Source organism: Bison bison, unplaced genomic scaffold (assembly GCF_000754665.1).
Source record: "Bison bison bison isolate TAMUID 2011002044 unplaced genomic scaffold, Bison_UMD1.0 scf7180017864535, whole genome shotgun sequence".
In the NCBI taxonomy this organism is placed as follows: Eukaryota; Metazoa; Chordata; class Mammalia; order Artiodactyla; family Bovidae; genus Bison; species Bison bison.
Genome location: NW_011495084.1, coordinates 327,092 through 354,268, shown reverse-complemented (window position 1 = coordinate 354,268; position 27,177 = coordinate 327,092).

Genomic DNA, 27,177 nt, shown 5'->3' with positions numbered 1-27,177 from the left:
TGAAAAAGTTGGCTTAAAGCTCAACATTCAGAAAACGAACATCATGGCATCTGGTCCCATCACTTCATGGGAAATAAATGGGGAAACAGTGTCAGACTTTATTTTTCTGGGCTCCAAAATCACTGCAAATGGTGATTGCAGCCATGAAACTAAAAGATGCTTACTCCTTGGAAGAAAAGTTATGACCAACCTAGATAGCATATTAAAAAGCAGAGATATTACTTTGCCAACAAAGGTCCGTCTAGTCAAAACCATAGTTTTTCCAGTGGTCTTGTATGGATGTGAGAGTTGGACTGTGAAGAAGGCTGAGCACCAAAGAATTGATGCTTTTGAACTGTGGTGTTGGAGAAGACTCTTGAGAGTCCCTTGGACTGCAAGGAGATCCAACCAGTCCATCCTAAAGGAGATCAGTCCTGGGTGTACACTGGAAGGACTGATGCTAAAGCTGAAACTCCAGTATTTTGGCCACCTCACGTGAAGAGTTGACTCATTGGAAAAGACCCTGATGCTGGGAGGGATTGAGGGCAGGAGGAGAAGGGGATGACAGAGGATGAGATGGCTGGATGGCATCACTGACTTGATGGACATGAGTTTGAGTGTACTCTGGGAGTTGGTGATGGACAGGGAAGCCTGGCATGCTGCGATTCATGGGGTTACCAAGAGTTGGACACGACTGAGTGACTGAACTGAACTGCATATGTATTAAAAAGACCATGTATTAGGAGCAAGTGGGCTTTATCCTAAGGATGCAAGCTTTCTTCAATATTTTCAAGTCAGTCAATGTGATACATCACATTAACAAACTGAAGGATAAAAACCATACAATTATCTCAGTAGAGGCAGAGAAAGCCTTTGACAAAATTTAACACCCATTTATGATAAAAACTCTCCAAAAAGCAGGCATAGAAGGAACATACCTCAACATAATAAAAGCCATATATGATAAATCCACAGCAAACACTATCCTCAATGGTGAAAAATTGAAAACTCTTCCCCTAAAGTCAGGAACAGGACAAGGGTGCCCACTCTTACCACTACTATTCAACATTGTTTTGGAATTTTTAGCCACACAAATCAGAGAAGAGAAAAAAATAAAAGGAATCCAGATTGGAAAAGAAGTAAAATTCTCTGTTTTTAGATGACATTATGCTCTACATAGAAAACCCTAAAGACACCACCAGAAAATTACTAGAGCTAATCAATGAATATAGTAAAATTGCAGGACATAAAATTAATACAAAGAAATCCTTTGCATTCCTACACAGTAACAATGAGAAAACAGAAAGAGAAATTAAGGAAACAATCCCATTCACCATTGTGACGAAAAGAATAAAATACTTGGAATAAATCTACCTAAAGAAACAAAAGACCTATATACAGAAAACTAAAACACTGATGAAAGAAATCAAAGATAACGCAAATAGATGAAGAGATATACCATGTTCATGGATCAGAAGAATCAATATAGTGAAAATGAGTATACTTAAAGCAATCTATAGATTCAATGCAATCCCTATCAAGCTACCAATGGTATTTTTCACAGAACTAGAACAAATAATTTCACAATTTGTATGGAAATACAAAAAACCTCGAATAGCCAAAGCAATCTTGAGAAAGAAGAATGGAACAGGAGAAATCAACCTGCCTGACTTCAGACTATACTACAAAGCTACAGTCATCAAGAGAGTATAGTACTGGCACAAAGGCAGAATTATATCAGTGAAACAAAATAGAAAGCCCAGAGATAGATCCACACACCTATGGACACCTCCTCTTTGACAAAGGAGGCAAGAATATACAATGAAGAAAAGACAATCTCTTTAATAGTTGGTGCTGGGAAAACTGGTCAACCACTTGTAAAAGAATTAAACTAGAACACTTTCTAACACCATACACAAAAATAAACTCAAAATGGATTAAAGACCTAACTGTAAGACCAGAAAACTCATAGAGGAAAACATAGGCAAAACACTCTCTAGCATAAATCAACAGCAAGATCCTCTATGACCCACCTCCCAGAGTAATGGAAATAAGAACAAAAATAAACAAATGAGACCTAATTAAACTTAAAAGCTTTTGCACAATGAAGTAAACTATAAGCAAGGTGAAAAGACAGCCTTTAGAATGGGAGAAAATAATAGCAAATGAAGCAACTGACAAAGAATTAATCTCAAAAATATACAAACAGCTCATTCAGCTCAATACCAGAAAAATAAATGACCCAATCAAAAAATGGGCCAAAGAACTAAACAGACATTTTCCAAAGAAGACATACAGATGGCTAACAAACACATGAAAAGATGCTCAGCATCACTCATTATCAGAGAAAGGCAAATCAAAACCATAATGACGTACCATCTCATGCCGATCAGAATGGCTGCTATCAAAAAGTCTACAAACAATAAATGCTGCAGAAGGTTTGGGGAAAAGGGAACCCTCTTACAACGTTGGTGGGAATGCAAACTAGTACAGCCACTATGGAGAACAGTGTGGAGATTAAAAACTGGAAATAGAACTGCCATATGACCCAGAAATCCTACTGCTGGGCATACACACTGAGGAAACCAGAATTGAAAGAGACATGTGTACTCCAATGTTCATTGCAGCACACTTTACAATAGCCAGGACATGGAAGCAACCTAGATGTCTGTCGGCAGACGAATGGATAAGAAAGTTGTGGTACACATACACGATGGAATATTACTCAGCTATTAAAAAGAACGCATTTGAATCATTTCTAATGAGGTGGTTGAAACTGGAGCTTATTATACAGAGTGAAGTAAGTCAGAAAAACACAAATACAGTATATTAATACCTATATATGGAATTTAGAAAGATGGTAATGACAGCCCTATATGTGAAACAGCAAAAGAGACACAGATAAAAAACCGGACTTTTGGACTCTGTGGGAGAAGGCAAGGGTGGGATGATTTGAGAGAATAGCATTGAAACGTGTATATTACCATATGTGAAATAAATGGCCAGTCCAAGTTTGATGCATGAAACAGGGCACTCAAAGCTGGAGAACTGGGACAACCCAGAGGGATGTGATGGAGAGGGGGGTGGGATGGGGTTTGGGATGGGGGACACATGTACACCTGTGGCTGATTCATGTCAATGTATGGCAAAAACCATCACAATATTGTAAAGTAATTAGCCTCAAATTAATATAAATAAATTAATTTAAAAATTAAAAAAAGCCAGTGTTTCCTAACTTGTTAAGAAATAATATGATAATATACAACTCATACAGTCATTATGAAATTAGATAATATGTGAATAAATATATAGCAGGCACTCAATGATAGTTATAATTGATTTAATGCAATGTTTATGATGATGATAGTGATAACTATCATCGGTAACATCATCATCATCATCATCATCATCACCATCATCTTGTCCCTGTAGCAAACATATTCCTGTTACAGAGCTAGATGCAAGGAGCGTCTCCTGCTCTGATACATGAAAGTTAACAAAGTATTATTTGCATGTAGATTTTCCAGCTAGGAAAGAATGTACAAGTAAGAGATCCCTAGATGCCTAGTCCTTAAACAAATATTGGCATTCTAACTTATACATTAGTCTCTTGTGAATTGGTTAGTGTTAATTATATCAAAAGATAACTTTCAAAATCATTTTCTATCACTTTGAAGACCAGATCCTGAAATATGGTTCACTTTGTCTGTCTGCCTCTCTACCTTACCACTCTCTGCTCCCACAGTAACAATTAGACTCAGAAAGAAATGAAACAATTTTTTTTTTCTGTTTCTTGATGAAGGTGTTCACCTTTCTTGGGAGTAGGATCTAAATGTATATTTCAGATTTTATCAAATGTTAAATAAAAGGGCAGCTGCTACTAAAGCAGTTTTTCAGAATTCTGTGTCAAATTGGCTGAAATTTCTGAATTTCTGCATGGCCTTGGCAAGGTTTTGTAGGAACTGAGAGGTAGGCATCCAGGCTTTCCTGGTGGCTCAGAGGTTAAAGTGTCTGCCCCCAATACGGGAGACCCGGGTTGGATCCCTGGGTCGGGAAGATCCCCTGGAGAAGGAAATGGTAACCCACTCCAGTATTCTTGCCTGGAGAATCCCATCGATGGAGAAGCCTGGTGGGCTACAGTCCATGGGGTCACAAAGAGTCGGACATGACCGAGCAACTTCACTTTCACTTTCACTTTCAACTTCCACATAGTACATATATAGGAACCACCTTTCCTCACACTGCTGCTGCTGCTAAGTCGCTTCAGTCATGTCTGACTCTGTGCGACCCCATAGACGGCAACCCGCCAGGCTCCGCCGTCCCTGGGATTCTCCAGGCAAGAACACTGGAGTGGGTTGCCATTTCCTAACACTAGCCACTCTAATACAGCTGTAAGACCATTAGCCCCCACACCACGAGGCTTCTAGAAACCTGCTGCTTCAGAAATTAACAAGTTCTGAGAGTCAGAAAGAGCCAGGATTGGATCTAAGGATGACTCCATGGAATAATGGTTGGTCCATGTGGTAATGCTCTGGTTCCAAATTTCATTTCCTTGATTTTTTTTTTTTTTAACCTTCTCAATACTTGTATAGGTAGCTGTTTCACCAACTCAGTACTTGCCTGACTTATTAAACTATCCCCTCCAATAAGTAGAAATATGACATAGACGTGAGGGGCAGGTTCTGTTACTAAGTTAGGTAGACTGGGCCAATACATACGTGCTAGGTAAAAGTGTGGGCTCTGACGCCAGGATGTCTGTGCTTGAACCTTGTGCTGGCTGATGTTAGCGACTGGTGTGGATTTCTTCTAAACAAGGCCAGTCTTTCACCAGTTAACTGCCTTGTGAATGGAGGGGTTGACTGGGAGCTCAGTGTACCTGGTTGGAATGTACTGATGAGCAGCCTTCTCCTATAGATACCTGGGCAGGTAGTGGCAAGGTAGGCCAGCAATTGACCTCCATTATCCAGGTGGGGAAGGCATGTCTGTGAAAGTGGACCCTGCTTACTTTCTAACAAAGGGCCGACTCCTGTTCTTTGTAATACCCTTTGAGGTACAGAGTGCCCTGTTCTGCTTCTCCTTTGGTGCTAACTCTTCCCAGACCCTTCCCCGCATTAGTCAGCATGTTCCCGTGTAAACTGGAGTCAGTGGCCTAGTTGTGAGTGGGCAATTTTCCATTAACAAATTACTCCATTGCAATTGCTCTGCAGGCAAAAGTCTTTGGTCAATTTGTTAAAATATCTGGGGCCAGTTAGGGAAAAGGGTTCTTCTCTCTGGAATGCATTTTCTTCAAGTACTTCCAATTATAGTCTTCTCAGATTTGGTGCCTTAATCAATTATTATAAAATGCTTTCTGTCTGCAGAATGTGTGTCCCAACTTCTGACTTGTTAAGGTGCTTTCACATTGCCCAGTTTTATGCGCTTCACCCCTTTCTTTTTTATCATTTGAATAGCTTTTGGAAGGAAGCATAAACAATCTCTGTGGTAAATATGCCACCAGGAGCATGATGAAAACATGACCACGTTTTCTTTGATATATAAAAAGACTCCTGTCCTTTATGTTGGAAATGGGGAAAAAATGAGGACTTTACAGTATTCTTGTTGCATTTCTAGAATTATATCATGATTATCTACTTATGTATTTATTTTCCTCACCAGCGTCTGAGCCCCTTGAGTTTTGGGATAGGATGGTATTTGCAATATTTAACACAAAGTCTCAATATCTACTACAGCATGGTAGAAAATTTGATTGTGTTTAGGGTATATACTTACAATATTTGTAGAAGCAGATATTGTATTTTCCTGGCATGAGGGAGTAAAACATATAAATAGGTACAATAGGTGAATTTGCTTGTGATTCTTCATGACTTTTCCTGAGTAGGTGTCACGAGTAAGCTCTGGATGCATTTCTGAGTTTTGCATGTTAGATCAGCTTAAGTTCAGTTTTGAAGAGAATCGGGATTAGCAGAGATGACATAGTATTTGAACAGTGAGAATGGGGCCTGTTTCAAATCCTGAGTGAATATAAATCCTATGCAATATTAGGCACAGTTTGTCATCGAATATTTTTCATCAAAAAATGCTGACAGTGAAGACAGAAGGCAGCTGGTAGACAGCAAAAGGATAGGGGGCATTCAGTGTTGAAAGAGAGATCTATAAAATCATGCTCTTATTCATGATAACAAGTAAAGAAGCCAGCCAGCATCTTGCAAAGGGTGTTAGAAGAAAAGTAGGAATCAGCTGATTCAGATGGCACTTTGTAGAAATTCATCATCAGAGACTGATTAGGGTTCTGAATGAGAAAACAGCATTCCAGATGAGGTAAGAAAGGTGTGGCATTGAAGGGGATAATTAGGACTTTGGGATTAACATGCACAACTATTGTTGTTAAGTCACTAAGTCATGTCTGACTCTGTGACCCCATGGACTGTAGCACATCAAGCCTCTCTGTCCTTCACTATCTCCTGGAGTTTGCTCAAACTCATGTCCATTGAGTTGGTGATGCCATCCATTCATCTCATTCTCTGTCACCACCTTCTCCTCCTGACCTCAATCTTTCCCAGCATCAGAATCTTTTCCAATGTGTCGGCTTTTTGCATCAGGTGGCCAAAGTACTGGAGCTTCAGCTTCACCATCAGTCCTTCCAGTGAATATTCAGAATTGATTACCTTTGCTGTTGCTGCATCGCTTCAGTCGTGTCCGACTCTGTGCAACCCCATGGACTGCAGCCTACCAGGCTCTTCCGTCCATGGGATTTTCCAGGCAAGAGTACTGGAGTGGGTTGCCATTGCCTTCTCCCTGATTAACTTTAGGATTGACTGATTTGATCTCCTTGTTTTACAAAGGACTCTCAAGAGTCTTCACCACCACAATTCGAAAGCATCCATTGTTCGGCACTCAGTCTTCTTTATGGTCCAACTCTCATATCCATACATGACAACTGGAAAAACCATAGCTTTGACTATACAGACTTTGTCAGCAAAGTGAAGTATCTGCTTTTTAAAAAAAAAAAAAAAATCTGGTCTAAGTTTGCTTTTCTTCCAAGGAGAAAGCATCTTTTAATCTTGTGGTTGCAGTCACTGTCCACAGTGATTTTGGAGTCAAGAAAATAAAATTTGCCACTGCTTCTACTTTTTCTGCTTCTATTTGCCATGAAATGATGGGACCAGATGCCATGATCTTAGTTTTTTCAGTGCTGAGTTTTAAGCCAGTTTTTTTCACTCTCCTCTTTCATCCTTATCAAAAGGCTCCTTAATTCCTCTTCACTTTCTGCCATTAGAGTAGTATGATCTGCATATCCAACGTTGTTGATATTTCTCCCAGAAGTCTTAATTCCAGCTTGTGATTCATCTAGCCTGGTATTTCACATGATGTACTTTGCATAGTAAACAAGCAGGGTGACAATATACAGCCTTGACATATCCCTTCCCAATTTGGAACCAGTCGTTGTTCCATATCCAGTTCTAACTGTTGCTTCTTCATCTGCACACAGGTTTCTCATGAGACTGGTAAGGTGGTCTGATATTCCCATCTCTTGAAGAATTTTCCACAGTTTGTTGTGATTCACACAGTCAAAGGCTTTAGCATAGTCAATGAAGCAGAAGTAGACGTTTTTAGGAAATTCCCTTGCTTTCTCCATGACCCAATGAATGTTGGCAGTTTGATCTCTGGTTTCTCTGATTTTTTCTAAACCCAACTTGTACATCTGGAAATTCTCAGTTCATGTACTGTTGAAGCTTAGCTTGGAAGATTTTGAGAATTACTTTGCTAGCATGTGAAATGAGTGCAATTGTGTGGTAGTGAACATTCTTTGGCATTGCCTTTCTTTGGGATTGGAATGAAAACTGACCTTTTCCAGTCCTGTGGCCACTGCTGAGCTTTCCAAATTTGTTGGCATATTGACTGCAGTACTTTAACAGCATCATCTTTTAGGATTTGAAATAGTTCAGCTGGAATTCCATCACCTCCACTAGCTTTGTTTATAGTAATGGTTCCTAAGACTCACTTGACTTCACACTTCAGGATGTCTGACCCTAGGTGAGGGATCATACCATCGTGGTTATCTGGGACATGAAGATCTTTTTTGTATAGTTCTGTGTATTCTTGCCACCTCTTCTTAATATCTTCTGCTTCTGGTAGGTCCTTGGCGTTTCTGTCCTTTATTGAGCCCATCTTTGCATGAAATGTTCCCTTGCTATCTCCAGTTTTCTTGAAGAGATTTATTGTCTTTTCCGTTCTATTGTTTCCCCCTATTTCTTGGCATAGTTCACATAAGAAGGCTTTCTTATTTCTCCTTGCTATTCTCTGAAACTCTGCATTCAGATGGGTGTGTCTTTCCTTTCCTCCTTTGCCTTTTGCTTATTTTCTTTTCTCAGCTATTTGTAAGGCCTCAGACACTCATTTTGCCTTCTTGCATATCCTTTTCTTTGTATGGTTTTGGTCACCGCCTTCTGTGCAATGTTATGAGCCTCCATTCTTCAGGCACTCTGTCTAATAGATCTATTCCCTTGAATCTATTCATCACCTCCACTGTATAATCATAAGGGATTTAATTTAGGTCATACCTTAATGGCCTGTTGGTTTACCTTACTTTCTTAAATTTAAGCCTGAAATTTGAAAAAGGAGCTCATGATCTGAGCCACAATCAGCTCCAGGTTTTGTTTTCCATCTTTGGCTGCAAAGTATATAATCAGTCTGATTTCAGTATTGACCACCTGGATGGTGTCCATGTGTAGAGTTGTCTCTTAGTGTAAACACTATTATATTAAAAATATGTAACCAACAAGGACCTATTGTATAGCATACAGGACTATCCTCAGTATTTTGTAATAAGCTATAAGAGAAAAGAATCTGAAAAAGAATGTATAAATATGTGTGTGTCTCTGTATACATATATACAGAGAGATAGAACTGAATCACTTTCCTATAGACCTGAAGCTAACACAATATTGTAAATCAACTACACTTCAAACAAAACAAAACAAAACAAAAACAAAAACCACCAACAACTTAGGCAACTGCAGGAGTCTACACTGCCCTTGAGGCTTCTCCTTTGGCATGGCTGGTTAAAGATTATAAACACTGCCCCAGTGAGGAAGCCAAGAAATCTGTATCAGAATGTCAATTGATTTCAGCATGTCAGTGTCCAAGGTTTGTAGTGCAAAAAATTCACACACGCTTCCCCTTTCTTACTGCAGTCTGTCTCCATCATGCCTGGACATTTACTTGACTGCATATATAATTTATAATTGAGGCCTGAGTCTTCAGCTATTATCAACCCAGATGGGAAGAATAGGACTGAAGTCCTTAAATTTAAGTATTTTTCTTTATGAATAGGAATGAAAGGGAGAAGAGCTGTAGCAATTTCTTCCCACATGATCAGTCTGTCATCTTTCACACATACATCTTTTTTTCTGAAGCTGTTATCTACACAGTCACTCCTTTGACTTTCCACCCATAGACATTTACACGACTGCAAATGACAAAAAGCTCACATAAATGAATGTTCAACTTGATTTAAGCATGAAATTCTAATACCATCCAGAGAGGGGTCATGCTGTTTCAAAATAATTTTTAGTGTAATTCTACAAATAAACCATTTATACCAATAAAATACTTGTTTTCTGTGTATTGCATAAAATCAATTTATATTCAAACATTTGGCAATTGCCAAATCCATGTTTTTTAGTAAGCTTAGAAACAAACTACTGTAGAGACCAACTGTGAAACATTTTTACTCTATGAAGAACAATAAAACAAATTAGAATATTTAAAAGATAGTAGGGCAATGGTGACAAGATCAGTTTGGTAGCTGTGGGTCAGCTCTAACAATTTTCTACCTCTGTTCTTACAGCCGATATTTTTTTTTTCTTCCTAGCTCTTGATTTACTTACTCATTAAGTAGAGGGATTCATAAAATTAATTACAGCACAGAAGTTGATATACGTACTAAAATATCACAGACAAGGAACATAAGTTTGCATTTTCTTTATAGTTAATTTCTAGAATTGACTTACAAAGTGGAATTTATAACACATTTCTACAAGCTTTTATTTAAAAGTTAGGAAAACTTATGTGAGATGTGATGGATTCTTCCTTGTTTTGATCTAGAAATAGATTTAATATTTAGAATTAGTTTTCTCTGTGAGTATTACCATGTTTTCTGGGTGATAGTGATGTTTTATTTGCCTGCCTTATTTCTTAGTTGTCCTATTTGTATCCAGCAGAGAGTTTTTTTTTTTAAGCAAGAATTTATTCATTCATCAATGTAACGGTGCTACCTTTTTAAAAATGTATTTTCTCTGAGAGATTAAATTGGAGTAACTCTAGAGCATTACTCTCAGAATGTGTTTGGGTTTTAAATACTATTCGACACACACATTAACATCAGTAATTTATGTATTCCTTTATTGAGGTCTGGATAAACTAGTAGATATGTGAAACAGATCAGGGATTTGCATTCTGGGGTGAGGTAGCTTTGATCATTATTAAGTAAGGACAGGCAAATCTCCAAGCTTAAAATCTGGTAGAACTATGGCTTTGAAACTCCTCCTTATATCTTGCTTTAAAAGAAAAATAATGTGTGTTAAAGTTCTTGAACATTTTGGTTATTTCACTGTTTTCAATGAAATGTTCTTAGCTATTTCTATTTCTGTTTTCTCATTCCCTGGACCAAAGGGACTCCCTTCTCTTGCCAGGCTCAGACTTCCAGATTATTCTGCTTGACATATGACTTTAAGTTCTCTTAGAGCTAGACGGTCACCCTTGGCCCACCTGATTTCTACCCCTACCTCGACTTTTATATGGTGATATTGCAACAGAAAAATAATCTAGAATTCTATGTGACCCCATCAAATTACATTGGCTTCAAGTTGACTTGAAGTGTATTTCTTGGGTGTATTTTCATCAATCTCATAAATCTCAGAATACTCCTATATAATGCATTTTTCTAAATACGGATATGAATTAAATATGGACTCCGAAGAAAAGATACACCAGGTTGCACTGAATGATTTGTTCCTGAAATTTCCAAGCTAAAACCTATAGAAGGGGAGTCATGGAACTGCATCCTTAAATTAATAACGTAGAGCTTTTCAAGAACGCTTCAGCCACATCATGTCAAAGTGAAAATCAGCAGGTTTCCAAAACCATGAACACAACTTGACTAGTTTTGACAGTCTATTTATTAATTGCTGCCAAACTGTAATTGTTATTGCATTAATGTTGCCTATCTGCAGAAGAGCAGTGTCAGCTAAGCATCTGCCTCTGAAGTTTGAATATAAATTTATTTCTTTAGGTTTCATCACTGATCTTTAATGTTCTTAATATTTTCAGGCAATTTTATCTACAGCGTCAAATAAATTGTGGAAACTGGAACTAATTGTTTCTCCTAATTGATTAACTCTCTTACCTCCTGTTGTGTGTACAATGCATGTCATCCCGGCTGCACGCAGCAACAGGAGGGAGACTATTAATCAATCATTGAACAATTAGTTCTGATGGGAAGATTTCTCTCCTCTGTTGAAAGGGAAAATAACCTCCTTAAAGGTTAAAGGGACACACTTCTCTGTATTTGCTGCTACAGGAGAAAATATATGGATTAGGCTGATTATTTTTCTACACAAAACTTTAATTCTCAGTTAGGGTTCCTTAAGCTTGGCAGGAGCCAGACATTATGATTAGGACCCAAATCCCTTGATATGCTGCATCATAGGTCCATGAACGTCTGTTTCCACAGCCAGCACATGTTATTGCTGTGCGTTTTTTCTTGATGTGCTTTAATTGCCAGGTTGAACAAGGGATGTGTGTTCACCAATGTATTTTCTTCACCGAACACGAGTCACATAGAAGTTGCTTAATAAATGTGTGTTAAGTAAATGTATAGCTCAGTTCGTAAAGAATCTGCCTGTAATGCAGGAGACCCCGGTTCAATGCCAGCGTGGGGAAGATCCGCTGGGAAAGGAATAGGCTACACACTCCAGTATTCTTGGGCTTCCATTGTGGCTCAGCTGGAAAAAAATCTGCCTGCAATTCCGGAATCTGTCCGCAATGTGGGAGACCCGGGTTTGATCCCTGGGTTGGGAAGATCCCTTGGAGAAGGAAAAGGCTACCACTCCAGTATTCTGGCCTGGAGAATTCCATGGAATGTATAATCCATGGGGTCGCAAAGAGTCGGGCTTTCAAATGTACAAGTAGAATTTATTGTTTTCAAAATTAAACACTGCAGGCAATTTTAGATTTTTCATGCCACAGAAGGCAGTTCTCTACAAGAAATCCATAGACAGGACAATTCAAGTGAGATATGTTTGAACTCTTTTTCTTTTATTGGAGTATTATTGCTTGACAATGTTGTGTTATTTTCGATTGTACAGTGAAGTGAATTGGCTGTATGTATACATATATGCCCTGTGTCTTGAACGTCCCTCCTAACTTTCACCCCATCACATCCCTCTAGGTCATCACAGAGGACCCAGCTGAGCTTCCTGTGTTTTATAGCAGGTTCCCCCTAGCTATTTATTTCACACATGATACTGTACATTTGTCAGTCCTAATCTCCCAATTCATTCCCCTTCCCGCACGGTATCCATATGTTTATCCTCTAAATCTGTGTCTCTATTTCTGCTTTGTAAATAAGATCGTCTATGCCATTTTTCTAGATTCCACATACATATGTTAATATATGATATTATTTTTCTCTTTCTGACTTACTTCACTCTGTATGGCAGACTCTAGGTTCATCCACATCTCGACAAGCGACCCAGTTTTGTTCCTTTTTATGGTTGAGTAATATTCCATTGTATACATGTACTACATCTTCTTTATCCATTCATCTGTCATTGGACATAACTTTACATGAACTCATAAAAGGGGAAAAGTAAGTGATTTTTTATATTTAAAATTATATATTTATATATTTTCTACCTTAGTTCCTCTGAAGTTAGACTACAAAACAAGGTAGGTCATGTATGAAACTGAATTTGTCACATTTTAATCTGTTATACCTGAATCTTTCCTCTATGTAAAGATGCCTTATCCTACTTAAGACATCCTTCTCTTTCCCTTTAATCAGCCCCAAAGCCTGATGATGACAATGTGATACTCTTTTTAGTTGTCAAACAGTCCCCGATGTTTCCAAGTTTCTGTATTCTCATGTTCCCCAGTTCCAGTCTATCTGCATTGTATTCTCTTATTTCAGGATTATCTCTTTTTTCTCAGGTATATGATTGTGCAAAGGATAATTTTGAATTAAGTTGGAAGACCAAATGTACTACTTAACCCAACAAAATACAGCACTCACTTTTTAATTAGTGAAATAAATATGATCATTTTGGTGGAGTGAAAAAGCAAGTTAAAAATTTTGGACTCTGAAAACATTATAGACAGGTATAGGAAAAAATGAGAAAGTTAAGAGAGGAATGAAAGGGTGACAGCAAACACTTTTTCAACTGGTTTCATAGTTTCTACAAATGTAGATAAGCTACTAGTAAAGTCACATCAAGTAACCACATCTAGTGTAACAAGGAGAAAAGAGAAAATAAAGACCTAGCACGTAGAGAACAGATTTCATCACAGTCTGACATGCCCTTACAAATTAAAAGGAGTAGCCATAAATATGCAAAATGGGCTTAGTTAACAATAGGGATTTCCTCAGTAACTTGTGTTTGCATCAGGGCTTCAGGGTTAACAGAATTTGTGTTATTAAAGTTGAGCAAAGTAGCTTATTGAAATGCCACTTTTATATCTATCTTCCTGACATTAAATTCACCCAGGCAGGATTCTATTGACAATTTGACCTCAGCATTTAAGGCATTCCCAGCAGATGAGAATTGGTTTTGCCAGCTCCGTGCATCAAAACAGCTCTACAGAGCAGAAGCGGTTATTTTCACCACTGAACAACAAAGAAAGGATCAATAGATGAAAGAATGTAGTTGGCTGAATGACGCACGCACATGGGCATTTTTTTTTAAGTAATGGAAAAGAGTTTTACTTGAGTCAAACTGAGGATTGTAGCCTCAGAGACACAGATTCGAGAAGTATTTGAATTGTGTTCTGTTGGATTACACAATGGGGGAGGCTTATGTAGGCGAAACCCGAAATTGCGTGAGTTGTTAAGAATTAGGATTGGAGCTGACAAGAAGTGAGGGTGCTTGTTAAGCAAGGATTGACTGGGGTCCAAAGTGATTGCATAGCTACATGGGGGAGACGTCGAGACTAAAAGGTTGTAGCTGGTAGCTGCTAACAGATACATTTTTGAAAACAACTGCATACATGAGTATCTCCACACACACACACACACACACTCTCTCTCTCTCTCTCACACATACACACACACACACTCACTCACACACATACACACGCGCACAAACTCATTCACACACACACACGCACAAACTCACACACACACACACACTCATTCACACACACACTCACAAACACACACAAACTCACTCACACACACACACAGACACACAAACTCAAACACACTCACTCACACACACACACATGCAAACTCACACACACACACTCACTCACACATACACACACGCAAACTCACACACACACTCACACACACACTCCCTGAACCAGCAGTATCAGCCTTATTGGTAATTTATTGAAAATGTGAATTTGGAAGCCTTCCTCCAGACCTACTGAGGGCAGAATTCTGCAGGCTAGTTCAACAGACGACTCTCTAAGGCATTTTGATGCATGGTATGTATCTGCATGAGAACCACTGCAGTAGTGTTCTAATTAAACAGAGGCAACATCAACCATACTCACTCAGAAAAAGAAAAAGCAACAATTAAAATTTTTCATACAATATGCCTGCTAGCTTGTGTGATTATTTCAATTCAGTCTCTCACTGAGAACAGTGATGTCTTTCAATGTTGTGTTAGATTGACTCAAATACAGGAAAAATTAGAATACTGAATTTTATGGTAGGCTTATTTTCAAAGGTCATTTAGACTACAGATAAAGTTTGCTTCAGATGCTCACTCTGTGTAAAACACTCCTCTTCTAAAAAATTTAAACAAATTTCAGTGGTCAGCAGAGACTTGAAAATTCAGGGTTCAACAGAAATCAGATGATTGCCATAATAAGAGTCTATGAATTATACAGCCAGTTACATTTTTACTTAAATTTCAGTTTTTAAATTAGTCTGGGCATTTGATAGTTCCAATATGCTGTATGATTTACCAGACCATATAGGGATTTTAAAATATCTAAGAAATAGAGAAAAATAAAACAAAAATAAAACAAAACCAAAATGAATCCACAAAGAGCAAAATGTTCTGAAATTTGAAGTAAAGAAATAAACATATCTAAAATTAGCATCATCCATTTTTCATGTATTGAACAAACAGATACATTTTGGTCATGATATCTTGATGGATCTTAATAACAGTAAAAAAAAATGAAAATACAGAAATAAGGAATTTAAATACTTTAAAGAGAATTTACAATAAACTCTTGGTGGGAAACACCCCTGAATTTCTGCTCTATTTAGTAATTTGCCATAATGGTAAGGGACCCAGCTACCTCCAGTTGCAGCAAATTTTCTATCTAAACTCTGCTCCCATCTAAATCTTTACTATCTGAATCATCTTAATGCTTCAAGTTCTAAGCTGATGGTTTCCTTCTCTGAGCCTGCCCACACAAAATTCATTAATTTTCCTCATGTGTCTCATATGTTCCACTGCCTAGTACATACATGTTTACACATATTCTTCTTACAGTAGCTTGTAAACTCCTTGAGTGTCCAGTAGCAGCATTATTGCATCTTCTTTAGGTCTAGAACAATTCCTGGCATAACAAGGATGTTTAAAAAGCTTTTCTTGGGCTGCTTTCCCTTTCATTTCATATGTTTTTTCTGAAGGTTGTTGGAAAGTTACAAGAACCTTTTCAGCCTGCTAAGAAACTGTTTGGGGTCCTTGGGGTAGTACCCTGATCACAGCACAGCGTAGAGTGGAATGGAGTGGAGAGTCACCTGAACAGAACTGACTTTAAGGTCAGGTATGATTTGCTAGTTTGGGAGACCACAGTTTGAAAGGAATTTGTTCTACAGAATCCATTTATGTGAAGCACAGCTAGTGGTATCAACTTATTTGAAAGGAAAGAAGGACAAAAAAATACCAACACTGATTCTCTTAGAGGTCAGTGAGTGTTAATATTTGAATACATGATAAATGGTAAATACATTCACTTTAATCAGTTCTTACACCCTGGGGGGTGATGTTGCGGGGGCAGTTACGTTGGCCCTCCAGGAATGATGAGAGACAGTCAACACAGCTGGCCCCTGAGCAAGCCAGAATGATTTCACAGAATCCATCAGCCGTAAGCAGGAGCACTCAGCTTAGCCATGGAAGAAAGGCCACTTTGCCATCATCAAAAGAGGTGCCCTGTCCTCTTGTCTGTCTCTTTTTCTTTGCATTCTCTTTTCTAGATATTCACATTAGGAAACACTAAGACCGTCAATAACTGAAGCATTTCTAACTTCATCCTCATTTCTTGAGAAATAAGCATCTGAGCTTAGAATGTTTTACACATGAGATCAGAAAACAGATTCTACTCTGACACCAGGTCAACTTGGGCAATGAATAAACTAGACTGCCCTGGGGGGGTTGGCTGGTGGTTGTGTCAAAGGAACATTAAACCATGACTTTCCTTCTCCCCCTTCTTATTTGTAGCTGATGAGGAATAAGGTTTTTCCTGTTTCCATCTTTCACAATCTTTCTTTCAAGAAAACATAACTCTTCTTCCATAACTGACTCAGAGTCCTTGTGAGGTCCTTCCAATATTCTCCTGCCTTCTCTCTCTTCCTCTTTCTCCTTGCTCCCTCATCTTCATGTCAAACTTTGCCAAGGTATATTTCATTTCTGTTTGTTTACCACAAGAACAATGTTAGTGATGCACATCTAAAGGGAAGACGAAGTCATAGGATTTAAATTAACATTAGAAATACCTTTTCTTTTCCTCTCAGATCTGACAGTAATATTACCTTTTCAAGGAGGTTTTAAAAGTATCTTCAGATAAAAGGAGACTTTCTTCTGTACATCTATTGTTACATGTCTATTTGGCTTTTAGCAGTCATCCTTGTATATCTTAAGTTGTTAATTCCCATCCTCCATACTATTAATAGGTCAGCAGGTAACTCACAGGTTGATGTAAGGATTAAATGAGGAGATTCTATGTATGGGGGAAGTTCCTGGGACATGGCAATGCCCAGTACAAGTTTGACAGGCAGAAAGACAACACTTACCATTCAATTTTGAAGTCAAAATTCACATTAGAATCACAACCAGATATCTCTACCTAATCACCCTGGTATAATGAAACTCACATATCCTCATGTGTAAGTATATTGGGAGGTAGAAGAAAAGATAAATGTTGATTGCATGGCAACTAAGATATAGGATGTTACACTGTAATTAGAAATATTTCTATTAGTAGGAATCATCAGTAAAAGGAATCACCTCGTCTTTGTTCCCAAGGCTTCTCATGTACTGGAATCTAATACTTCAGAAGAAAATTTCATGTCTGTATTTTGAAACAGCGACATGGTTTGCTTTACACATGTTCCTGATAAGTGCAATTTAACAAGTGAAAAATCTACTCTAATGAGGATTTAGATAGATAGATATTTAGATAGGTATTATTGATCCCTATCTATCCATCCATCCATCCGTCTATACCTATCATCACTGGCTTTTGCTAAAGAAATAGTAATGTGTTGAGAGATCCTGTGACTAAATTGAATTTAGCATTAACAGTTCCAAGAGTAAACAATTAATAGGATACTTGAGAAACAGAGCAAAGGGTTTACATATATTCAGTGTAAATTAGGAGCCAATAATATGTTACATAAGCAACTAAATTCCTGATCTTCTCTGCTCCAAGACTCATACTTCAATTGTTTCATTGCTAAGTGAAAGGGCTTACAGAACTTTCTGTGCAAATTAGCAGAAGAAACACAAACCTTTTTGCTTTTGTAAGTACCTGCTCTCTTTGTGTAGGGAGTCAACACATCTTTTAGATGGAAATATGTAATAGATTACTCTATCAAAAGTGATTGTGGGACACAAGGTCCTGGAAAAAAGGAGCAACTGGGAGTAAAATGATCCAGTGCTATAAAAATTAGCCTTGCAAACAGAACTAATGAAAAGCTGGGCTTTTAAAGTCCATCAATCCATGATATTAGTGAATGATGGCTGTGACTGAATGAATATAAATTGCTTCTCAAATGAAGGGCATATATCAAAAGTAGCTGAAAGTCATTTCTCTGAAAGAAAGGAATTAATCTGGAGAATGAGACAGATGGTCTTTCCCAGTCTGGTGAAATGCTGCCTATGAGGACCTGGGGATTGAAATGTGGTGATTTCAAATGTCTTAATTTTCACCATCTGTAGAAAACAATGGCATTAAAACTCTGACCTCTGATATTTGAAAAGAAGGTGTGTGTGTTCTCATGTTGATGTAATTTTTTCTATGAGGCTCTTACAGGCCTTTCAACATTAGTTTCATCTATTTTTAGGTGAATTCCAGACTGGATGTTAATAGGTCTCTGAGATTCCTAAGAAACTTGATCCTTAATATGTGATTCTGAAAGGAAAGGAGGAGGTGAATAATGAGTCGTGGTTTAAAAACACTCTTTGACTCTGTGGGGTTTGTATCTTCAAAAAAGTCCACTGGCAATTTTGGAAGAGAATTAATATAAATCAAATAGGGATCATAAAAATGATTCAAGAGATGAGAGGTTTATTTTTATTAGGATCTCATGCTGCATTTAATTAGGGTTTAGAAATCTACATGGAAGCTTGAAGACTAGAGTGGAAGGCAGGATAGCATAGGGATTAAAGGAATGAACTCTAGGGGATAAACTCTTAAACACCACTTCTGGCATTATTTTTTATTTGTTTGACTGTGTGATCATCTAAGCCTTTGTTTTCTCATTGGTTAAATAAAGATAATTGTATCTTCTACACTGTGTTATTTAGAGGATTAAATGAGATTTACAAATGAAGGACGTAATGTTTGGCACATAATAAGCACTTGATAAACAAAATCAGCTATAATACAAATATCTAAAATCATATTAACATTTTTCAGTTATGCTGTTTAATGTATCTGTGATGGCTTGTAACTCTTAAAATTAAGTAATAGCTAAAAATGAATAGATGCTAACTAAGCACTTAGTCCATTTGATGCAATTCCTTCCAAGGTAGGCATGGCAGTCATCTCCATTGTAGAGATGAGAAAAGTAAGATATACACAGCTTAAATAGATTACATAAGATTACATGGCTAGCAGAGAGACACAGTCCACATTTAAGCCCTGCGACAGAAGATTGTTGCAGAACCATTAAAAATGATACTATTGAGACTCCTAATTTTAGAGGAGGAAAATAACATTCAGAAAGGCACAGTTGCTTCCAAAAGTCAGAATGCTAGTTAGTGGCAAATCAGACTAGACTTGGATTTTTGGTTTCCGACCTAGTCATCTTTATATTCAGTTAGCATTTTTTCTTTTTTAAACTTAATTAACTGCATTTAAAATTAATGGAAGTTGATGTAGCCGTCATAGCCATCATAGAAGGAATAAGTCCAACTGAGAGAGAACTTTCAAATTTAGAGAATCAAGATTATAAAATTTGAGTGATTGAATACTCAGTTTTTGGTTTTCATAAGAATAGCAAAATGGGACTCTCCCTACTTCTGTATACATTTTCAAAGACTTGCAAAATTTCCAGTTACAACTGCTAGATAACTATCTCACATTCATGACTGTAGTTCTACCATTAGTGATCCATTCATTTGGGTTGATTATTTCCTTTTTTAAACTCTCTGTAGGGAGAAAAGAGCAAGCTCTCTCTGGGCGATACTATAAGATAATAGGACCCTTCCTTCAAGATAGTAAAAAAGAGTGTTAGGTAGAAAGCCACAGTGCATCGATAACGGAGATGTAGAACTGAGAAGGCAGAATGGAACAAAGGAAAATGAAGCCTTATTTACAGCTCTGCCTGAGGGTCATCCTTGTAAAAGACTTGGGATAATACATGTTTCCTGCTCCATGAGGATGCAATGGGAATAAAGGAAGTCAGCATAAGTGAAAAAAATATAAGCCCTTAGAAAAGGGTTCAAAATCCAAATTACATCCTTCTTTCTCCTTAAAAATCAATTCAGCATGGCTACTTTTAGAAAAAGGAAATGGCTTTTAAGTCACAGATCTGAATTCTAAAATTCAATAAAAAATCTTGTACTAAGATGTTCCAGATACATTTTTTATAAGTTTGAAATCCATTTTTCATAAGGCCTAAAATGGGAAAAAAATCTGTCAATTGGTGAATGTCTTCATTCTAAAAATATTTTCTAGTATTTTGGGCTTTTCACTATATCACATGCTATACAATCTTATAAAGCTTCCTGGATGAATAAGGGAAATGGAATAGAAAATTAAAAAAAAAAAAACAGCACAGTAAATATAAACGTTACAAGACACCAAGATGGTGTGAAAAAATGATTTGCTATTGAAAAGGAGTAAACTTAATGTCTATGTACTCATTTTTGGTTTTTTTTAGGATACAGCTCTTTCCCAGTGCAATCTTGATTATCTCACAGAAAGAAACGCGGAAATAATGAAACCTGACATATCCTCTAAATAATACAAATGGAAAGATTCGGGGGGTGGAAAAAGAAAGTAAAGATGAACTGGTGCCTTACAATTCGTGAACAGACACTGTGGCAGGCTGTCTGAGGAGAACCAAAATTCGATATTCGCACATATCAAGGAGGTCCTCGGTGGCTTAAAGTTTTCCTTTTGTTCATTACCAAATACATTGTCTTTGAAGGGAATTCTTATCTGCCCTCTCAGGAAGAGAGAGAAAAAACAGCCTACTAGAAAAGTGAGAAAGCTATTCGTAGGCTCCTACTAATCTTTTGTGAAGCCTCATCCGCTGTCTCCACTAGAGACTAAAAATAACACGGGCTGATACATGAATATGCAATGAAATTTTAAAGCAGTTCGCCCAACTTGGGGGGAAGATTCTCACTGTTACAATTGGGAAATTACCAAAATTAATGTGAATTTATGAAATCCTGCAGGAATTGAATCCCAGGTGCTTGTCAGCTCTTGAGACTGAGTGATAGACAGGCATGAAAACTAAAGGAAAAAGTGGAGGCGCCTCAAGTGTTGCTTTCTGGACTGTACCTGCAGCATGATGATGGGAGAATTATTCCAGTGCTCCTGGAGCAGCTGCTGCTATGACCTCCTTATTATTCCCACTGTTATGCTCAATGACTTTTAAAAACCTATTTTGGGCACAGTTCCTGGGCTCTATCCAATATATATTTTTTTATTCTTCACTGGTATATTGCCACTCGAATGGGCTTAGAGAGTTATGTAAAACAAGCCAGATGGCAGCTGCTTGGGGTTTGAGAGACCTTGTGCTGTAAGGGGGTGGAGAAACAAAGAAACAAACAAACAAATCTAAAACCAAGCATAAATAAAATAATGTTTAGAAGAGGTGACTATATTTCTTGTATCTAATTAGCAAAGCACTCCTAAAGTTATATGCAGAGAAGACAAATGTTAAGTAAACTCTTAAATGAGACCAGATTAGATGGTCTTTTAAGGAGGAAAACAATAATATTTGTGTTCATCATCTCCAAGAATTGGTGTGTCATCACAGTTAGAGTCTGTTAAGTATTGTAACAGAACGGCTTTTGTCTTTTTCATGCACTACGAAAACATGAAACTGACATTCACTAATTATTCATTTGCAATGAAAATGAATCTCAGACCTTAATTGCCTAGTCCTTAGAAAATGACAAATTGTAATTGCAGGAGAAAGCTGGTGGGAGGAAGCGTATCCTACCGCTAATGTATTACCCTGTGGGACACCATGGGGATGGGAGAGTCCATTTTCCACTTGGCCACTTATTGTACATTTAATTTCTGAGGAATCAGCCTCTCGGAGATATTTTTACTAACTGAAATGGACTTTGTGAATAAAATTACTTCCTCTCTCTCAAAGAAAGAATTCTGAAAGTTCAGTTTCTTTTCTAGACCTGAGAAGGTAAGAAATTAGGGCATGTATCAATAAAAAAACACACATATCATAATAAGTTCCAGGAAAATGAACACAATCAATTTCAATATTCCTATTCTATTTTTGATGAAAGAAAGTGCCAAGCTCTGTGGGATTAAAACCAAAGTCTCCTAGACACTCTCCACTGTACTGTTAAAATACTTTTTACAAAATAATAGTTGATGTGCAATATAGATAAAATGCAGAGCAACTACAGGTATGATGGGTGTAAGGTGAAATCAGTCCCAGGAAGTCTGAATGTGCAGAACTGATAAAGTGAGAAACTGAATTTCCTGTTATGCATTTGTAAGTATTTTACAGTTGACGTGTAAAACCCAGGCAACACTAAAAAATTACAGGTAAAGAAAGGCAAGGGTCAAGTTTGAGAAGATGTAATTGTGTGGGGATCCTTGAGCCTCAAGAAAATCTTGTAGTTTTATGGAAAAGAGGACTTGAAAGGGCTTGCTGAACAAAGACAGGCAATATGGGAAATGCTCTAACAGCAATGTGAACTCTTTTTGGGGACTGAAATGTTAGACAAACACTTCAATTCCTGACATGCTGTAGGGTTGCACTTAGAATAGAAATACTTTGCTATAAAATAACTATAAAGTGATAAATGACTTGGTTAGGTGGAACTGGTTCATAATCACAGGTATTTTCAAACCATTTCTTCTATATACTTCTTTTCTACATCTTTAGTTCATACTGCTTGAAGATAGCTGGTACTATGATGATTTGTAGTAAGTCATATTTACAGCAAATTGATTTGTTCTAAACCATCAAAGTATTTTTGGAATGGGTTATTTATTTTTTACATATATTTATCTTTTATCTCCAGGGAAGGTGTTGGCTTCTTGAAGAATCAGACCAATTCTTCCAGAATGCAAACCTGGATAATAAGATTTGCCCTGACTACTTGTTATCTGGGTATTGTGAAGAAATCTAACACAGAGGGGATGCTGGAAAGGTGGGATGGTGATTCTGTGAAATATCACAGGAGAATCATTCAGTGTGCATTCAACCTCAAAAGTACCTGAGGCGGAGATGTTACTAGAGTCAATAGGAGGACCTAGAAAAATTGTCTGGAGAAACTGAAGTGCAAGTGAATAAGTGAAATGTAAATGAAGTAGTGTTTAATTTCATTTAAATAAAACCTAGCTCAGAACCTAGCTCTTTGTCAGTCAAATGGGTGACCTCTTCGGAGCACAGGTAATTGGGGAAAAAAATAATAGAATCCAGAAATGATGTCTGAATTCTATTCCAGCTACCCACATGCAAATGTGTCCCTTTTCCTGCTCTGGACCAAGAAATCATGGGGTTTTCTAAAAAATGTACTATAGCACTCTTGAGGATCAGTAACTGCAGATCAAAATGCCAGGTCATAGTGGATGGGACCTTGTTCTCCACGCTTTGGTTTTGCTAGTGAAGATGTTCTTGCTGAAAGAACAGAGCTCATGCAATTTTATGACAAGAAAGAAGACACTGAGATGGGAGACTTTTCAGAGAAAATATTCAACCTTTACTAAAAATAAATATTTTATTTATAATGTATAAGTAGTTCCTAGTGGATCTAAACTAGGTGTGCCTGTTAAGAAATTTGGAATCATTGGGGTAAAAATTACATCTCCACTCTTATACTTCTAAGACTACAAAGTATAATTATTTTACTAGGAAAACATTGAAACACAAAGTTTAAAAACCTACCTAATTTTGGCCAATTCAGACATCCTAAATACTGGATGTCATCTCTTAGATACGCTGTAAGGTGATACCGAGTTGTGTCTATAGAAGACAGTCCAGATAACCATTTAGTGGTGACAACAGCAATGGCAAAAATCTTTGTAATACTCAAATTAATCTCACTATAATCTCTAGAGTCTAAATGGTGGGATGACTTGCTGATGGCATCACCAGTTTGGGCAGTGTGAACAAATTCAAACCCAGGATTCTCCTGCCAGGTACTAGCTCAACTTATTTATTTAAGGCATCATAAAATTCAGCCCTTGAAAGGTTAAATGAGTTATCTAATGTTATGGAAGTCATAAAAGTATAAATTCCATCTGGAGTTCAGCTGTTATGTGACTTAGTTGATACCTTGCCATAGAGTTATACAGGTAAAATGATGATATTATGATCTATAAAGTTAAGAAAGCATCTAAAAGAAAGGGAAAACACAGTGAATTTTGGACTTACAACCAAGACCCCTGTGAATTTTCTACCATATGAATTATAACACTGCTAATGAATAACACGATTAACTTGCCCTTCTATTCATGAATTAAATAATAACTTCTTGGCTATTTTATAGTTGTATAACCACTGTAGGGGAAAAACAGTGATCCATGTAGGCAAAAACTGCAGAATGGTTCCTCACCCCGGGAGGTTTGTTGCTTCTGCTATTTTAGGAAGATGGCTAGAATAATGGTGGCTGGTGCAGACTGATTTGGCCCTGCTGTGAGCTGCTGAGGGCACAAACACACTGGAAAAAAAAATTGTAATTTGTAGATTGTGCTTGTGCTTCTTGTTAGGAGATTCTGAAAATGAAGTTGTTTTCTATAATTATGCCCAGCAGGCACAGAACTTACCTTAGTGCTTGCTCGAAAACTTTAGTAAGCATTGGTTGACCCTGAGAACAGCTCAGGAAAACAGAAGGTACAGATCTCAATCGAATATTATATGTTTTCCCATGGAACAAAAAAGAACAGAGAAATAAACCTGAAGGGAGTCTATATGATCAGAGGTAGGAGAAAGGCTGTGGAGTAACCTGGCTTATGTCCCTCTTCTAAGAGAGAACTCAAGTCATCTGGGCCCTCTTGCCCAGAGCCTGGTCTCTCAGCCTTGGCATTGTTGACCTTGCAGATGAAATAATTCTTTAGGAGGTTGTCCTGTGCATTGCAGGAACCCTTCCCCATCAGCTGGGTCAACAAAAATGGTTACCTAACATTGCCAAAAGTTCCCCGGGGCAAGATCACCCTTGGTTTTGAATCACTGGCCACGATGAACAGTTCCTCTATATAGAAGATAAATATCTTCCTAGCTGCCCAATTTAGTGCGTTCACTAAAAGCTGGTACACCCTGCACAGCATCACTCACTGCAGGTAGGACAGGTATAAGGTACAAGCTACAAACACCATATCATCTAAGCCAGTCTAGTTCATTCAGATGAAAGGTATATGCTTCTAGGGCAAAGATTTTTGTCTGGCTTGAATCTCTAATGCTTGAACAATGGCTTGCATGTGATTGGTGCACAACAAATATTTGCTGTAACTTAGGCAACAGATGTGTGATTAAATCTTGCCTACATTCCTGGCTAAAGGAATATAACATGTTTGGCTCTTATTCTGAATGATTACTATAAAGACCAGGTTACATCAGAAATTGATCTATGCCAGGTGAAACTGTAACCATTTTTTTATTGTAGAAAATATGTGTAAAAAATTTTTAGGTGCTTAAGAACAAGAAATAGAGCTGATTTCTAACAAGTAATGGATGATCATTGATGACTTAACTTAGGTCAGTTTAGACAGAATAATATGATGCAGTTTGCTTTTGGGTATTAGATTAAAAGAAAATATTTTCAGTAGAAAGGTTAAAAAGAAGGGTTAACATTTTATATTTTTAAATTATAGTTCAGATCTCTGCTTTCAGTCAGTTAAAAACTATTGTTGGATACAGTTGTTGTAATTGCCTAAGAAATACTGGCCCACAAATATTGTGATACATATTGGCCCAAGAAATACTTAGAACTACATGGCCCATTATCTGAACCTATACATAAGTGTTACCTATCTATTATCTACTACCATAAATTTAATCTGAACCTATCCACATAGGTTCAGATTACCCATAACTCTCAGGCTTCATGAAATGAAATGAGCTCTCCAATATGCATTCTGCTGTTTTCACAAACCAGGAAACATATCCTCATGTGTTGTCTTCCAACTTGCTGTTTATGTCGTGAACTACTCAAATAAACCTTATGGAAGACTTTTAGGAAATCTCTAGTTTTAGGAGTTGGGACAAACTAGTGAACAAGAAGGAGAAGGAATGTTGAGGAGGAAAGCTGTGACAACAAAGGGTCCTGATAAAACTAAGAGGGGGTTTAAAGAAGAAACCAAGCAGGAGGGCCAAACATCGCAGTGAGCCTGAGAAGTAAGAGACTTCAGAATTAGAGATTAGAGGTCACTTGAAACTTTTAAAAGAACATATTTTGTTCCCTTGTTCTTTTGGCTTCTTTTGAAGCCAGATCACAAGGGCTTGATGAGAGTAAACAGAAGGTGTGATTTTTAAAACAGTGACTTTCAGAATTTTGCCATTGAAAGGACAAGAAAAAGCAATAACTCCAAGAAGGTGAAGAAAGCTGCCTTTAGAATGTGAGAGTCCTATGCATGTGTGTAGACAGAGAGCAGTTGCCAGGAGAGAGATTAGTCAATTGTAAGCTAAAAAGGAGATGATTTATGGAGCATAGCCGCAGAGGAAGAGTGTGGGCGTGTGGAAGGAAGAAGGAGAGTTAATCTTCAGGGAGAGAACGGGAAGAGTGAAAATAAAAATATTACAGGGAAGGGAGGATAGAGTTGGTATAAATACAAATTGAATGCCCTTGGTTTTCAAGTGAAGTAAAAGCTCAGGTCGTCAGCTAAAAGAACAGGAATACAGGGGTGAACTTCAGACATCTGGAACCTGGAGAAGAAGTACTGCTGAGTGGCAGAGAAAGCCGCTCCGTGTCCCTGCCACGTGCCGAGGGGAGTTGACGGTGGTTCAGTCACATGAGTTGATCTCCCACACTTTTAGTAGCTTGAGAATGGGACCTAATAAATCAGATTGTGAGATCTTAGGAGGTTTTTTAAAATACTAGAAATCTTGGAAGGTATAAAGTTGATACAGAGACTGAGAGCCCTACAGGAAAAATTAAGGCAGAAGATTATATTTTGAGTGAGAGTACCTTAAGTACTATATAGATAGTTACACTGTAAGACGGAGAAGGCAATGGCACCCCACTCCAGTACTCTTGCCTGGAAAACCCCATGGACAGAGGAGCCTGGAAGGCTGCAGTCCATGGGGTCGCTGAGGGTCGGGCACGACTGAGTGACTTCACTTTCACTTTTCACTTTCATGCA